Below are 16,573 nucleotides of genomic sequence, written 5' to 3'. Positions count from 1 at the left end.
TATTATTATTATCAAACCATTTAAGAATATGTGGCAAGACACAAAAATTTGTTTTCAAGATCCCAATTCATCAAATCTGACTGATCTTGACTTTTTTTGCGAAAATCAGTCTCTATTAGTCAAGTAGAAGCAGTGGTGACATATCTCAACGGACTTGCATCTTCTGAATAGAAATGCACATTATTATTTTTTAGATTTATAGTTATTAAAAAGATTATTAATTAATTAATTAAAATCTTATAGCTTCCTACTCCATTTCAAAATGATTCACTTCTTTTTGTTGGATTATCTCACTAGGTAAATAAAATCTAAAATATGTTTTATATATATATATATATATATATATATATATATATATATATATATATATTTGCTGCATGCTGCTACAGTATTCAAAAATGTCTTTTTATGTCACAATGGACTTTTTAAAAAAATTAACAATTTCTGTGACATATCCTTGAATTCAACTACAGTTTTATTAATGTACAAAATAAAAACGTGAAATTGAATTATGTCTCCATACCTTTTATGCAAGTAAATATGTCCAAAACTAACATACATTTCCTTAACTGCGGATGTTGTTTTACATCCGTTTTCATCCTGGACACGCAATGGCAATATTCGGACACCAGGTGGCAGTGACGACTTAGAAGAAATCACTGCACTCTTTCACCAGTTTGGATTCGACGTAGCGGAACATAAGTTATTATTGTGTGTCCAGATTTAGCTTGGAGAACAATTCAGTTTGGACACACTCACTAACTGCTTTCCCTGAAGAAACTTCAGCAAAGAAGACCCAGCTGACCTGTAGACAACAACTGTGAATGTCTTATAAGCGTTTACACATTTCTGATGTCTTAAACCTAAACATTCTTACATTCAGGTGTAATTTCTTAGGGTATTCTGATTTGTTCTGACAAAGGAAATTTCTGTCAGTGTTTTTTTTAATTAACTAGTGCACTTCAAAGGGGACATATGTAAAATCCACTCTTTTTAGCCCTTAAATTTAAAATGCTTTCAGTGACGTTCTTGACGCTCCCGTTAGCTACCTCCTCAATTATGTTGAGCCTTTGTTTACTACTTTCATATTGTGGTAGCATTACTACTTGAAAAGGTATTTGACATGCATGGACACTGTAGTTAAACTACGCTCCATACTGTAGATAGTTGGTAGAGAAAGAAAGGGTATAAATACGGTAATAACACCATGGCAATACACTCATTTGAATGCCTGGTTCGTCGTGTTCGTAGTCTTCATTGTCCTGCTCGGGGTCAGACTCTGGCTCCGACATGTAAGATACGATGGACAAGTCTTCCGTTGTTGACATCTGTGGAAGATAATAGTATCGCTGCAATCAAATTACAAAAATGGCCGAACGAGGGGTAAAGGAGGGGGGCGGGGCGTGTCATGTCTCAATCACAATTAAAAAAGAATTGCTGTAACGAGTTGCTCTAAAATGCCTCAGAACAGGTAAACAAGTGGTCTGTGGAGCTACAATAACCAGGGATTCAGACCAAAACATTGCAGTTCTACTTTAAATAGATGATTTAAATATGAAAAAGAAGTATTTAAAAGCATGAAATGTCCGCTTTAAAGTATCGTTTGAGAATACATTTCCGTTTCGTGGACCAGTTTTGCACAAATGTTGCATAAAAGTGACCAGAGGCATGGCATGGCCTCATGGCATGGTTGTAAAAAACTAAAATATTTCTCTTCAACCGCCACATGCTGACATCCAGAAAATTTCTTGACACCAGCCGCCTTTCTTTTTCTGGAAATCCATAACTGTATTTTTACTTGATTGCCCCCAAGACTGATCGTAAGAGAGAGGAGTGTGTTCAGTTTTCAAGGAAGGTGTAACAAGTACGTTTTCTGTAGAATCTCAATACATTTTGTAATGTGCAAAAAGAGAGGGGGGCATTAGGGGGGTAGGGGGGTAATCTTTCTCTCATTCTGTCACTCTTCAGTCTGAAAAGAAGTCACTAAATCTCCCATCCTATACCTTATGAGTGCCTGCTCTTACACTTGACCATAACTCTTACCCTCCCTCCCCCCGCCCCGCTGATGGCATGATGTACCCTTGATCCGGCATGGGGTGGGGGGGATCTTGTGATTGGTGGTGTGTGTGGCAGGGTGAATTAGTGCGGCCGTGCTGACGAGCTCCCCACCCTCTGCCAAGGCGGTGGCAGCACGACTTCAGCCATTACATCAGCTCTCCGGCTCCCTCCTCTGTGATTGAGATTGTAAAGGCTGTGCTGAGCTCAGCATGTTTTATTTTATTTTATAATTTTTTTTTCCCTCTTCATCCCGAGGCCCTCATTTAACTCTGCCAACTCCCTAGCCGCCGCCAACTCCAGCCTCTCCCACCGCCGCCACCTCCACCCACCTCCCTCTCTACTGTTTAATTTTTCAAATGGAGAGCAGCCTGAGTCACTGTGCGACGGGTCCAAGCCACACAGCAGACCTGGAGATGATGCCCTGGAGGAAAATGCATTTAACCGCTGAACACAGCAGTGTGTTTGCTTCCATCCCTACAAACATTGTTTTTAAGTTTGTTTTGTGACGGCGTAATATTCGTTTCCATACCAGTTTTGGATCTATTTGCTTCTATTCTATTTGCTTCTGTTGTTTTAGAGGTATCCGAATTTTTGAAATGAGGATCTGTTGAGCGATTATAACCAGTGAATATCTTCTCTTCTTTAGTATAAACCTTGATCATCTTAAAACATTTCTATTTTCTAAAACAATTAATTGTCACGCTTGAGTTGGGCAATCGATTACACTACACAAAAGTTTATAATTATTCACCTGGGAAACTGAGGTAGGGTTGTGTGCCTCACCGGTGAACAAATACTAAGAACAGAGCATGTAAACCAGTTCCGCTTAGAAAAGCTTTTTGACGTAAAAATAAAGCGGAGTAAAAAGCAAAATTACTTTGAAGTAGTCTAAATGAAGACAATTTTCTCAGTCTGTACTGTTTAATCATCGCCATGGTTACATTAGCCAGTTTTCTACAAACTAAGTAATATCTAAACAGGAAATTGAGTTTGGAGGTGGTGCGCCATAAATTATTCTCCTGGGTGAAACAAGTACTGAGAACAGAACAGAGCATGTAAACCATTTCTGCTTAGAGAAACTTTTTGATGTAAAAGTAAAGTGGAGTAAAAAGCAAAACTACTTCGACGTAGTTTAAATGAAGAGAATTTTCTTAATCTGTCCCTATAAGTCATTGCCATGTTTGCATAAGGCATTTATTTACAAAAAAAAAACAATTAATACTCATCCATCCATCCATTTTCTAACACCCTTGTCCCTAGCGGGGTTTGGAGGGCTGCTGGTGCCCATCACCAGCAAACGTTTTGGGCGAGAGGCGGGGTCACCCTGGACAGGTCGCCAGTCCATCGCAGACCAATTAATATTTACACAGGAAATTGACCTTGGAGGTGGTGCGCCACCAACGATTCTCCTGTGTGAAACAGGTACTGAGAATAGATCCAGCAAAGTGTTTTCTGGCAGAATAAGTGTCTGGTATAGAAGTTAAATGAAGAGAACAGAAAATTATTTCTTCGTATTAAAGTGAACACTTTCTTATTGCTTTTCACAGCAACAAGTATAATATTTTTTACATTTTAACAGAACTTTACTTTAAACATTTGGAACTATCTCTTTAATCTGGACTGGAGTTATTAATTTACAGAACAAAATACGCTTGGAAATGTACAACTTGCTTTCTTGTTTCTTTAAATAGGTCCAGGTTTGAGCCCTGGAGACGATGGGGGTTAATGGGTGGGAAAAGTGCCAGGTTCGCATTAAGCTGAGAGCCGACGATAGAAAAGAAGGTCAAGGCTCACCAATTCTCGATCTTAGGCCATACCACTATGTTTATAGCTCCTCATACTGGATGTTGTCATTGACTCCAACATTTCCTGTGGCTAAGAGCCTGGGCTTGTAGGTGCGAGCGAAAAGGTTAGCAGGGAGACTCGGTTCCCTGTTGTCAGCTTCCTGTTTTTGCTCTTGTGCAGCACTTAGATGGTAAATCGCTGATGAGGCGTTTAGGTATTAAAAAAGCACATTCTGCCCTTAATAATATCAGCAAGACTGTTGTTCTGTCTTTGCATCTCCACAGAAAGGACTGCTGGGCTGTGTAGTTAACATAAATGCAGTTTTAAAGCTGGTTGGACAGAAGTCTAGTAGTTCTTAAGTTAGAGAAGATTGGAGGACGGGGCTCGTCATTTTTCACAAGCTGCCCTTTTGAATTCTTCAACAACCTGTTGATAACCTTGTTTCACCAAAAGATATAAGGAAGAATGGTAAAATTGTTCTGTTTCATAATGTTTATGCCATTGTGTTAATGACATTAGTTTACCCAAGAGATTGAATTAGATAACTTGAGATAACTTTAGCCTGAAATTTGCTAGTCAACTAGTGCAAGCTAGTCCTGGCTATCTGTAATGTTCAAACTTTGACAAAAATTTTAAAAAAAAAATCTGACAAAACACTCAGTTTAGTCACATTAATTTAGTAGCGTTTCATACTGAGCAGGAACTTTTTTATCCAGATTTAAATGTTTATAAATATTTTGCTCAGACCAGACATTTGATGCCATACACAGGCTAAGTCGCTAACAGGAAGTACATAAATAACTAAGAAGTTACCATACCATACCAACTTTACTTATAAAGCACTTTAAAACAACCACAGCTGATACAAAGTGCTGTACATCAAAACACAACATAACAATAAAAAAAACATAAAATAAAAACTTACAGTTTAAAAACAAAAACATACAATTTAAAACTAGATCCCGCTAGAGTTGAAAGCCAAGTAAAATAGATGGGTTTTAAGACCGAACAGGCAGCTACAGACTCAGTGGTATCAAAAACCCGCTATGTATTATCATTTCATCCCTTTTTTCTTTTATTTTGTACTTTAAACAGAACATTTTGTACATATGTTGTTGTTGAGGTTTCAATCACCTGTTAGACTCTTTGATTCTTGTGCAACATGACAGATTGTGACCTCTGATCAAATCAGTCAATTGGAGTCCTAAAACCAGATGTCCTGACAGTAGACCAAGCAATAAACATAGAAAATTTGTGTCAAGCCAATAGGTGTTGGCTTGAAGCATGGTTGATGTTAAAAGTCCAGAAATATAAAGAACCATTTTATATCTGACAAGTTTAGTTTTGAAACAACCTAAACAGCAAAGGAGCTGGGGGACCAGAGCCAGTTCCCATGTTTTCCTCTGTATTTATGTAGTAAATACTTCAAGCTGAAGTACATCGGCTTCCTCCAACAATTGAAAACATGGGTAGGTTAATTTGTCCTAAAATAACCTTAAGTGGATACACCACTACTTGCTGAGGTAGCCTCCAGCTACAGCTAGCCTTAACATTAAACAGACTTTAGAGGACATCTCAAATGCCCATCCACTGGTTAATATTTCACCAAAATCTGGGTTGGCAAAATAACCCAGAAGTTATTAAGTGTAGGAAAAGACCATCTCTGTGGCCAAACCAAACCAGAATTGTTTTAAAACCCAGGATTTTACATAAATACATGCTAGTTAATGTGCCATTACAGTTTCCCTGGAAAAGTACACCCCCCACTTTGGGAGAAAAAGCGTTTTCTGGGAGAAGCTGATTTCAGTCATTATGCCATTAGGATTTTTCAATCTATCATTTTTATTGTTTTACTGCCAGGAAGTGCAGCCACGCCACTGCCAGAGAACCAGAATCCATCATTTTAATGTTCTGATTACTTCTGAACGCAGCTCACAGAACAGAAGTTTGAAAACTTCTTTCAAATTGGCATTTCATATGCGGTGATTGAAAGATTTCCATTTTGGGCTATTGTAAAGTCAGTAAAACAGTGACTAAGAAAACATAAAGACTGCATATGAACTCAGGTGGTGAGTTCATATGAGTTAATAGGTTGTATTTTTTTTTTTTTTACAAATTATTTGGTCTTTTTTTAAAATTTGCATATGATTTAAAGGAACTCAGTGTTTTTGTTGTTTTCCAGTTTTCTGAAGGTTCTTGCAGATTAGAGGAGGGTAGAAGTTGAATGTTGCTTTTCCGTATTTGGTTCTGATTCTGGTTGATACAGAGCAGAACCAGAATCAGAACACCTGAGAGGTCTGGAAGGTTGATACAACAACATGTCTTTAATGGATTTTAGTGTTAGACAGTTCAGTGATTTATAAACTAAGACTAAAGGGACAGTTAAAGCACCTGGTCCTGCCTTCTATTCAGGTCAGTGTTTGGGTTGTTGTTGCTTGACGATCCAAGCATCTCCCTAACAATCCCATATGAGTTGTTTTGGCCACATGTCCTAAGATGTATATACAAGTATAAAATCACCCATGGAAATCAGTCAGGCCTGCAGAGTAGGTGTTAGAAAGATCAAATCTGAGGATACCTCCGATGTTCAGTGTTGGATTTTTATGTTTAACAAAATGGCTTCTTTCACTCCTCAAACCACCTTCCTGCCTTGTTCTAAATGTGCCCATCGACATCTTCAAACAGACCTTATGTTGGTATAGCTGTGATTTTGTTTCTGCACTGAAGAGGTCTGAACATCCCTCACTGCTAAGATTCTGTCTCAGTGTTTTTCCCCTGGTGTTTTGTCTTTGGGGTGAGCCAGCTTCTGTCTGAGAGAGTTGTTGGGTTTGAAATGCCCTGGAATATTACGCCTGGAAAATATCCTTGTTAGCGCCTCGGATCCCACAGCCACATATGAATGATAATGTTCCCAAACTACTTCTTCTTGTAGTGAGCTTGGTGTTTCCTCTCTGCAGATTTTTTAAAGTCTAGATATTCACTAGGACTTGCAGTTGTTCTTCTTAGGTCGTTCCTTTCTTGCCTCGGCCCTATGATTTGGGTGAAGACCAAAGACACATCCTTAAAATATGTTTCCACCTGTATGCTTAACAGTGGCATGAATAATAAAAAGCCAGGAGCTCCATGAGAAACAGACAAAGCTGAAGACAAATCATGCAATGAGTGTTTCTCAGTGACTCGGAGACTGCCTGAAAACCTGCATTCACTGATTTGACCCCTGCTCTGAAAGGATGACCCAGACGTTTCCCATTTGACATTTAAAGGCTCTCGTAACTCAAGCCGATAACTGGCTATCGGAATGTCACCACGGTGAGTGAACACGGCCTTTGATGCCATCAGACGTTAGTCATCATCTGATCAGAAGCTCATGGAAAGCCACCATAGAGTAACTTATAAACTCCAGGGTGAAATACTGCCATCAGAAAGGGTGGTTATGGTTTTTATAAAAGGGAGTTGGGTTGGAAACAACCCTTTAAAACAATGACATAGAAAAATGTTACGGTGAAACATATCGATATTTACTGCCTTACTATTCTTGCTATCGTTATAGTTATAGTATGTTCTGCTTATGGCGTGAGAAGACAGCTGACAACAGCTGTCTTCTGTCAGCTGTTACCAGAAACTTACATTTTTTTATTCTATTCATGATGACTGATGTTTTGATGGCAGCAGCAGAAGGAAAAAAAGCTGGGAGAAACTGGTAACTTATCCATTTGATGAGTCATAATTTTTCATATTTCCCGATAAATGTAGATGTTTATATCAACTATAGACCTCAGCGACTCACTGCTTCTAGTGGCTAAGAACGGACGCTGCAGTAACTGGTGGAGAGCGCCATTTCTTTGAGCAAAAAATAACTGGTAAAAAGGAGTGACACATTTGTACAGTGGGGAAAACAAGTTTTTCATACATTTTTCAAGTTTTCCCAACATTGGAGAGGTCTGTAATTTTTAAACTTGGTACTCTTCAAACGTTAGGACCAGAATCTGGACAATAATCCAGAAAATTATATTGTACAATTTAAAAATACTTTTATTTGATGAAATACACATTTGACCACATAGCAGCCAGCATGAACCCTGGCTCTCTCAGATTTATTAGCACGTCTACAAGAAACCCTCCTGATTACCTGTAGTGATGCCACCAGTTTGAACTCGTCTATAAAACGAATTTTAAAAAAGAAGACACCTGTCCACAGCATCCACCAGCAAACAAGTCAACCCAATCCAGGTACAAGGCCAAGAAACCCAAAACAACCTGAGCCTGGCAACGTACGCTCGGCCGCACCCACACCCACCCAGATGAGCAGCGCCCCACCACCACCACAGGGAGGCAGAGTAGCACTACTTCAACATAATTTTACTCCAGTAAAAGTAAAATCTAGCCGTCTTATTCAGGTAAGAGTAAAAAAGTATTTGGTAAGAAGTCGACTCTGAGTAACTGATCAAATGATCAAGAATTTAATATTTAAGAATTGCGTAATCAGGTGAACCAAAATATGAAGTCAAGTTCAAATTTTGGTGTTTTAAGGACAAAACTAACAAATAATTCAAATAATTAACAAAAAAAAGAACAAAATCAGGCAAAATATTTGTTTTTCTAAATCAGTTTTTGTTCATATAAAACTAACAAAAGCAGCAGGTGTGTGTCTATGTCTCGTCAATTTTTAGTTAAAACATGTTTGTTCTCCAGTCAGTGAAGTTAGAGAATCCAGTAAAATAATAAAATTACTCAAGTAAAAGTAAAAAGTACAACATAGTAAAAATACTCCTAATGTATTTTTGTTTCAAAACAGTTACAAGTTTTCAAAAAAGTTACTCAGAAAAATGTAATTGCGTACCACACACCTCATTTGCTTTCGCAACTTCTTTTACCCATCTGTTTGTACGTAGAGTTAGAAGAAGTCAGCCAGAGAGATGTTGGAGTTGAGGATATGATTCAGAATTCTGATTGAGTTTTATTTGTAAAACATTTTTAAAAATCCCCTAATTACCTTCTACTTCATGCGCTGCTTTGTGTCGTCTGTAGCATAAAATCTGGATTTTGCTCCACTATTTCTAGTGGTAACAAAGAGAAACGTTTGTGTGGCATAACACTTTGCAGTGACACATTTTCCAAATGCAAAACATTTAGGCTCGAAGAAGCCAATCAGAGAAAAGCCTTGCATTTTATTCTCAGATGATGCAACCCATCTACCACTGGTTCCAGTTGAGCAAGCATGAGAGCAAATTAGAACAAGTCAATATTAGCAGGAAGGAGGAAGTCCAGCACACAGCCAAGCACTCTGCCATGAGCAAAAGGTTAGCCCAGGCTGATATTTATGCCTTTTGATTTTGGATTTTGAGAAATCAGTTCAAGTAACCGCTAGACATGCTTATGTCTTATGGGATGGTTTTCTGCACAAAACGTCTGAAGGTCATTTTCAGCTCCCTGCTGCAGATTTCCACCGAGCTTTCATTCAGACACACGCTGACCGGTGAAGCAAAGAGCTGAAACTTTGTAGGCGTGTGATCAAGGGCTTTTCTGGAGACACCTGGCTGCTCTGGCTAGTCTATTCATTAAACTTCCTTAATGGCCTCTTGTGCTTCAAGATCTATCATGTTGCGATAATGGCTTTTAGGAGGGAAGGGTGCTTTTAAATGCTTTCTAGTGATTGGGAGAGTCGGCCCGTTTCTGGGCACCAGAAATGCAACAGCTTAAAACACCTTGTTAATTTTATTGTCATGTTAGCTGAGTCATTAACTCTCAGACTCAGCTGCTAGCGAGGGAGCTGTAACATAGGAAAATAAAGGTTAATGGGTCAGGAGTTTAATAGTCTATTGTCTGCTAACTGCTTTGAACGTCACAGGAGAAAAATAAATCTGGAGACAGACTTTGTGGAATTTTCCTGGCTCTGCTCGCTGACATTTTACTCAACTTAATCAGTCAATTATTCACATCGGATGTATTCCCTAGAAACGGACTACGGAAGTAAATAAAATTGTGAAAATGTCACCGTTACTTAAAACAGTTTTTTTTTTTTTTTAACTGTAACTTAAGATAACGCAATATTTTAAATGTGCATAGTTCTGTTGACAAAAAGCTCCTTCTCAGTTTAACTGGAAATCGAGCAATCTGGAGTCGACCTGAGAGCCAAGAATTTTCAACTCCCTGCTTTGCTGCAGAGGCAGAAATAAATAGCGTGCTCTTGGGCCTGGGCCAGGCTGTATAACCGCATAACGTTTAACTTTCTATAAATACCACCGGATGCGGTCCAAGTTGATCAAGTGTGATTGAATCTGAAATGACTCCAAAGAAGAGTGCCAAGTTTCCTTAAGATACTTTGGAAGAGCTGCTCGTCTCTGCCCAGCTTCTGACGGAGCCGCTGGCCTTAGTCACTCTGCATAGGCTGCATAACAGCAGCCATGCAATAATAATGGCTCCATTATTAAACACTATTAAAAGGGAAGTGCTGATATGGTTAGTTGCTTAAATCAGAATTTTCAATTTGTTACTGTTCTGGAATATATATCATAAAAATACATATTTAAGATATATATCTAACCAAGGCCTTGTGCACTCAGCTTTACAAGCATGAATATCTCCATCACATTTAAAAATATATATATATCGTACATGAAATCAGAAAAGTTTTGATCCACATGAAGCAGCACAAATATGCCACTGAGCGTTGCTTTTAATATGCCACACCCATAGGGGGCAGTGTAGCACAAAGCTAAAACTTATCAGATTCTTTCAAAACATCCACGACTTCCTGTTAGGAATTAAATATGGCGCCAGGAAGTTCATTGGTGTGGACAAATGTGTAGGTTAACAGCGTATTAGAATATGAAGTTATTAAAACACAAGACGTCGACTGGGGCTTGTGTCAAATCAAGTGTGTGACATCATTTGTCACAGAGTGCAATGTGACAAATGGTCCTGTGTAGGGTGTAATGCGTGGGACCCTAAATCTCAGTTCTTCCACATCTACACATAAACACGACTACAAAGTTTTCTCAAATCTACACTTTGGTCAGAGTTTTCATAATTAATCATTTTTAGTGATATGAAACAGGAATTTTGTGTGGATGAAAGTCCAAAACACATAGAAATTATTTTTTTCCCCATAGGTTACATTAATAAAATCCTAGATCCTTAGTGGAAATGTTAAATAACTTCCCCAAGCCAGTATGGAGGTTAGAGAGTAAAAGTTATCTTAAAAACACATCATGAACAAAACAGAAAAGCATTACGTATTAAGATCCCTAAACATTACCCTCCTAAGATAAGTAAGCCTTTATACATCTGACACTCTGATGAATGGCTTTTATTCAGATAATCATAATTTTCTTTAAATATGACAAATCTTTATTATCCTAATCTCACTGTTTTTTTATGTATCATGGAACTATTGTGCAACATAAGCTGATTAATTCAGTTTAGAGAATGTTTATCAATGTATGAGTGCATTTAATAATCTAAGTACTCGTTTATTATGACAGTTATTAGATTAATACCAAGAAGTAGTTTTGGTTGAGTAATTAAATATTTTTCTATGTATTTTTTGCAATTCTTGTGGCGTATAGAAAGCAATATCCTGATATATTTATCAAAGTTCTAATCATTCCGCCTCAGCCTTGGTCTTGGTCCATTCTTGGTCTTAGAAGAAACGGTCTTGACTCCGTCCCTGATGTTAAATAAGATGTACTAAAACAATCGCCACTCACAATTCTGACGGATTTAAAGATTTAATATTAACAAATTTAAAGAACCAGATACATTGCTGTTGCTCATGCGCTTTGGATTGCATCGTCTACCTCAGTTTTACTCTCTGTCCTTTCAACAATCTTGTGACCCGGTATCAAGTCCAAGATGTCGTCTCCTGACCGCAGTAATCTTACAACTCCCCACTCTTGGAAGATTTGTATTGGGTTCCTAATCCCAGTGCAGAGAGTTTGGCAACCTGAGGTAAGGCAAAAGAATGGATACAATTTTCAATTCTATTGATAATTGCCTAGTAGGTAAAACAGAATAGCACTGCTGTCAACAGGTTGTGCTGTGGTTTGTCTTCAGTTTTCTCAAAAGCTAAAAAGTATTCAGTATTGGGCTGTTTGTGGCTCCAACTCCAGCCTTTTATTAGAAAACTGTGAAAGGAAATAATATATTAAATGATTGCCAAGATTGTGTTTTCTATTGTCCCTTTGGCAAGCACTCTGCACAGCTTAAATCCAATTCTGCCATATTTCTGCTAGTCACTTCATTCATTATTGTATAATGAATACAAAGTGCCACGATAGGCACTTTTTGTAAGCACGAACTCTCCGTGGTGTTTCTTTAGAAGTCCACAACATTTTTAAGTGTCTAACTATCGATTGCTAAAAGGTCTGTTTTTCTCATTTGCTCCTTTTGTCCTGAATAAACGTGGAGTAAATACAAGCAAGGGTTCACATAAAGAGTCCATCACGGCCACGGGGGCCAGCATTCCTCCCACACCGAACGTCGCAGATTGATGTTGTGAAGATTCAACGGTTTAACATAATCCACCTAATGTCTGCTGATGAACAGCCTGGAAGCGCGCTCCATCCCCCCCTCAGCCCTCACACCCTCGACGCTTCGCACGCTTCCGAAGTGGATGACCTGTCCCTGGACGTTCGTATGACTTCCCCTCAGCTACTTGCACTCCAACTTTAACAAACAGAACATGACCAAGACTGTCAGCACCTGCTTAAATATCTCCCACTTTAACCCGTTCTGGCTAATTTGGATGAACACTCTGCTCCAGGTGTTTAAACACTCACCTTGTTCTCCCCTGAGTACAAAAAACCACAAAGTGGCACTGGTTACACCACTTGAACTTGCATTTAATCAGGTGGCGAGCCCCCCACCCCCGTTTGTGGTGGCAAGCCACTGATTAGATTTGGAGATCGAGAGCCATTACAGGAGGCTGCAGTTGGATAATGACTTAAGTGCTGTTTCGTCTTCCTTTCCTCCGCAGGAAGGAATTTATCTGGATGGGCCTGGCCTTAACTGACTGGGAAGAGCCCAACGGTGAGCAATGCCATATAGATAGTATCAATCTACAGTGACCCTTTCACCACTCTCCGTCTTGCTGTTGGGGTTCTTGAGCATCGGAAAAGCATGGAAACGATGGCTGGCTTTAAAGATTGATACATGGAATCTTTCGTTTGTGTTTTTCACTAATATTGTAGTACTAGACTTCACACTTTATGGCAAATCTATCCAACAACTGCAGGTAAATTCAAAAACAAGCTGCAAAAAAGATTGTTTTCAATGTTTTTGGAATAGTTTTACAATAGGAAAGAAGTAAAAAAAAAAAAGTGAAATTTATTTCGATTGCTTATTCATACGTTGTTCAAAGAAGGCGAGGAAGATCATGCAGGGTTATGTGGAAGGGGATTGATCACTTTAGGTTAAAATAAATCATACCCATGCTAAAAATCATAGAACATATTGGATACAAAACAATCGTCTTTGTAGACACAACAACAAGGTATTCTAGAACTAAATAGCTCAAGCAGCCCCTTAACAAGAGCAAAGCCAAACATTGTACCTAAGAGACATGAAGCCAAAGATGTTTCTACCCAATTGACTTTCTATGTTAAGTGTTTTCCTGACATTATAGGAAAATTAACAAATACATTTTTTTCAGCAATTTACTTGGAAGTAGTGCAACTTTATTAGGGATTCTAAATTACACCTATACAAGATATTTAAAGGGGCGGTATTATGTATTTTCCAGGCACATGGTGCCATTTAATAGCACAATCAAGTAACTAAGTCAACTTTAGCAGCTATAGAAATGCCATATATATTTCTGTCTCTTTAAAAACTCATGTTGTTTCTGAAACTCCACCTTCAGGAAGTCCTTACAACATGGCTGCTCTATTAACAATTTAACTAAGTTTTACGAGTGTTGCACTGAGAAGTAACTCCTATAATGAGCTCAACAGATGTGATGTGGAAGCCTGGAAACTGCAACAACTCAGAGAAGGAGCTTCGTCCTTGAAGGCGGGGCTAGGTCCACCCAGGTGTTTTGAACAGCTTAATGGTTTTCATGGAGATTAAAGGATTTCTCAAATATCCATGAAAGAATCAAAGCAACATTCCAGGTATGTTTTGGTGACGGAATAACATTATAACATGACGCAAAGCTGAAAAAGTTAATTTTGCATAATACGGCCCCTTTAAGACGAGGTTTTTGCAGATGCCGAGTCTCAACCTGATACTTTGTTAAAATCAATGCCATCTACAAAAGCCCAAAATTATTCACATCCCTGGCAGTTTTAGGCTTAAATGTTTTTTTTCTGACCTGAAGTAATATTTATAATTTTAGAGGGGTCCAGCCAAAACCCAAAATCTGGCAGAGAATCTGTGGTGAGAACTGAGGATTAGGGTAATGGAAGAAAGGCCTTCCAACCTCAAAGACTTGGAGAGCATCGACAAAGTTAAATCATCAAAATGCCAGCGGGAACAAAAACAAGCTGGTCATGAGACATGTTTGATGTATTGCTAATAAAAATGTTTCCATTGACTATTGACAAGGGTATAGGTATTTTTCAAAACTGATACACAGCCTACTTTGTGTTACGATCTCAGAAATGCCTGTCTCATTTTCTGTGCAGTGTTAGTATTTAATGACTCTACAGTCAACATTAGTAGTATGATTGTGTCCCACTCACTAAATAATGATTATAGATTATGGAGTCTGCAATCTCTGCCACCGGATTTTCATAACCAATACGATGCTTGACCCAACTGGAGTTTCTTTAGGTCAGCCTGCTCCAGAATTGGTTAGCTTGGAGAATGACAAATTTGCCAGTCCAACACAACTGGTTATGACAGCAACTTAGGACCATTGTAGAAAGAAAAAAAAAGGTTTTTAGTCTTGATTTAAAGGAACTCTGTATTTCAGTTTTCTATAAGTTTGCTCCAGATTTGAGGTGCATAGAAGCTGAATGCTGCTTCTCCATATCTGTTGCTCCGTAATACCACACTGGACAGGTATTCATAAAAAAATAGAGTGAAAGTTTTTGGCTATTAATTCTTAAGAATCAGATGGGGCACCAACTTGGTAAGTTTTATCTAAATTACAAATTTTGATAACAATTGTCCTTGGCGGATATTAATAGTTATTCATTACCAAACCAAGAAATCTCTTGCGTATATTCCTTAAAGGGGCAGTATTATGTAAAATTGACATTTTTGGGCTTTCCATCATGTCACAATGTAATTCCTTCAGCAAAAACGTACCTGGAGTGTTGCTTTGATTATTTCATGCATGTTTCAGAAATCCTTCAATCTCCACAGCAACCATTCAGCTGTACAAAAGCACATGATCGGATGTAGCTTCGCCTTTGAGGACGAAATTCCTCTTCTGAGCTGCAGTTTCCGAGCTTTTGCCTCACAGAACATCCATCCCCCGCTTGGCTCCTTCAGACTAGCTAGCAGTCTGGTCTCACCCGTTTTGGTGACTGTAACAAGGAATTTCTTCCATTATAAGTTACCATATATCAGCCAATCTGGTGTAGTTCTTCTGAACAGGCACTTTCATTGAGCTGACTAATAAATAATATATCACGATTTGTTAAATTTGGCAGGAGGCCAAGAACCTTAACTTTAACATTAAACCAGCTGAGCCACAAAGAGAGATTGGGATCTCTGTGAAAAGCGCTATAAAAATAAAGAATAAGAATAAGAAGAGGCCAGGAGAGGACAGTTCTTCTTTTCTCTGTGAGACCACCGAATGTCTCCATGAGAGAGACAGCGGAGTTTCCTTAGCGGAGGGAACATGTTTTTCTCCAAGGAGTGACCAAGGCATATCCCATCCACGAAGAGAGCAAAAAGCTCGTCTGGTGGGAGAAACCAAAGTCCTCCATGAGATGATGTGTGGCCTGAAATAGAGTTGAAAATGAGTAAAAAGTGAATAAAGAAGTTCAAGTGAAGAAAATAGAGTTTTACAGATTACTTTGTGAGTTAAACTGCAGTAAATGTTCTTTCATTTCTTTGAGTTTTTGGTGAGGAGTTTAAGTGTTTCTGTCAGCCTTGGCTAAAATAACTGAAGTCCTAATATAATTAATTGTGTGCACACATTAAAATTGGATAGTGGCTAATTAAATCAATAGCCAACTAAATTTTATATATTTATAATAAATATATTAATAAATATAATTACACTAACTAGAATCCCCGGGGAGGAGAAGGAGTAAGGAAAAAATGAGTAGAAACGCAAATGGAAGGAAGAAGTCGGTCAGGTTGACCTAGTGCATAGCCAAAGTCTTCGCCGAGGCGCCAGTGTCTTTTTTCCGCCAAACAACTCCTTTAAATAGTATTTCCGCTCTTACACAAACACCTGGTGGAACAGTACATCTGCTGAGCTCATAGGAGCTACTTATCAGAGCAACGCTGATAAAAATGTTGTTAAAGGGTTAATAGAGGAGCCATGTTGTGATAACTTCCTGAAGGTGGACTTTCAGAAAGAGCAGGAGTTTTTAAAGAGACAGAGGCCAAATTCAAGGCGTTAAATTTCAAAGTCAAATTTCTTTTAAGTAATATTTGTTATATATAGCATTTTTATAACAACTACAGTTAACGTGGTTACTTAATTGTGTTATAAAATGGCACTATGTACTTGGAAAATACATAATACTGCCCCTATAAACAGTGGTCAGGTCTCCATTAGGCTCTAACTTGTATGGGGAATTGAAGTGACAAGTGGTGAGGCCTCACC

The 16,573-nt window shown here is 38.4% G+C and overlaps 1 long non-coding RNA gene across 1 annotated transcript; it reads left to right on the top strand.

Annotated features, from left to right (window-relative positions):
* Positions 1–692: 692 nt before the first annotated feature.
* LOC107837888 (uncharacterized) lies at positions 693–15,793 on the top strand. Its single transcript, XR_001663941.1, has 3 exons — positions 693–702; positions 12,123–12,131; positions 15,292–15,793. It is a non-coding gene; the product is annotated as an uncharacterized LOC107837888 (long non-coding RNA).
* The last annotated feature ends 780 nt before the right edge of the window (positions 15,794–16,573 follow it).

This window comes from Poecilia formosa, unplaced genomic scaffold, assembly GCF_000485575.1.
Source record: "Poecilia formosa unplaced genomic scaffold, Poecilia_formosa-5.1.2 Scaffold185, whole genome shotgun sequence".
In the NCBI taxonomy this organism is placed as follows: Eukaryota; Metazoa; Chordata; class Actinopteri; order Cyprinodontiformes; family Poeciliidae; genus Poecilia; species Poecilia formosa.
Note: the sequence above shows the minus strand (reverse complement) of the source record. Positions and strands in the feature narration are given on the sequence as shown.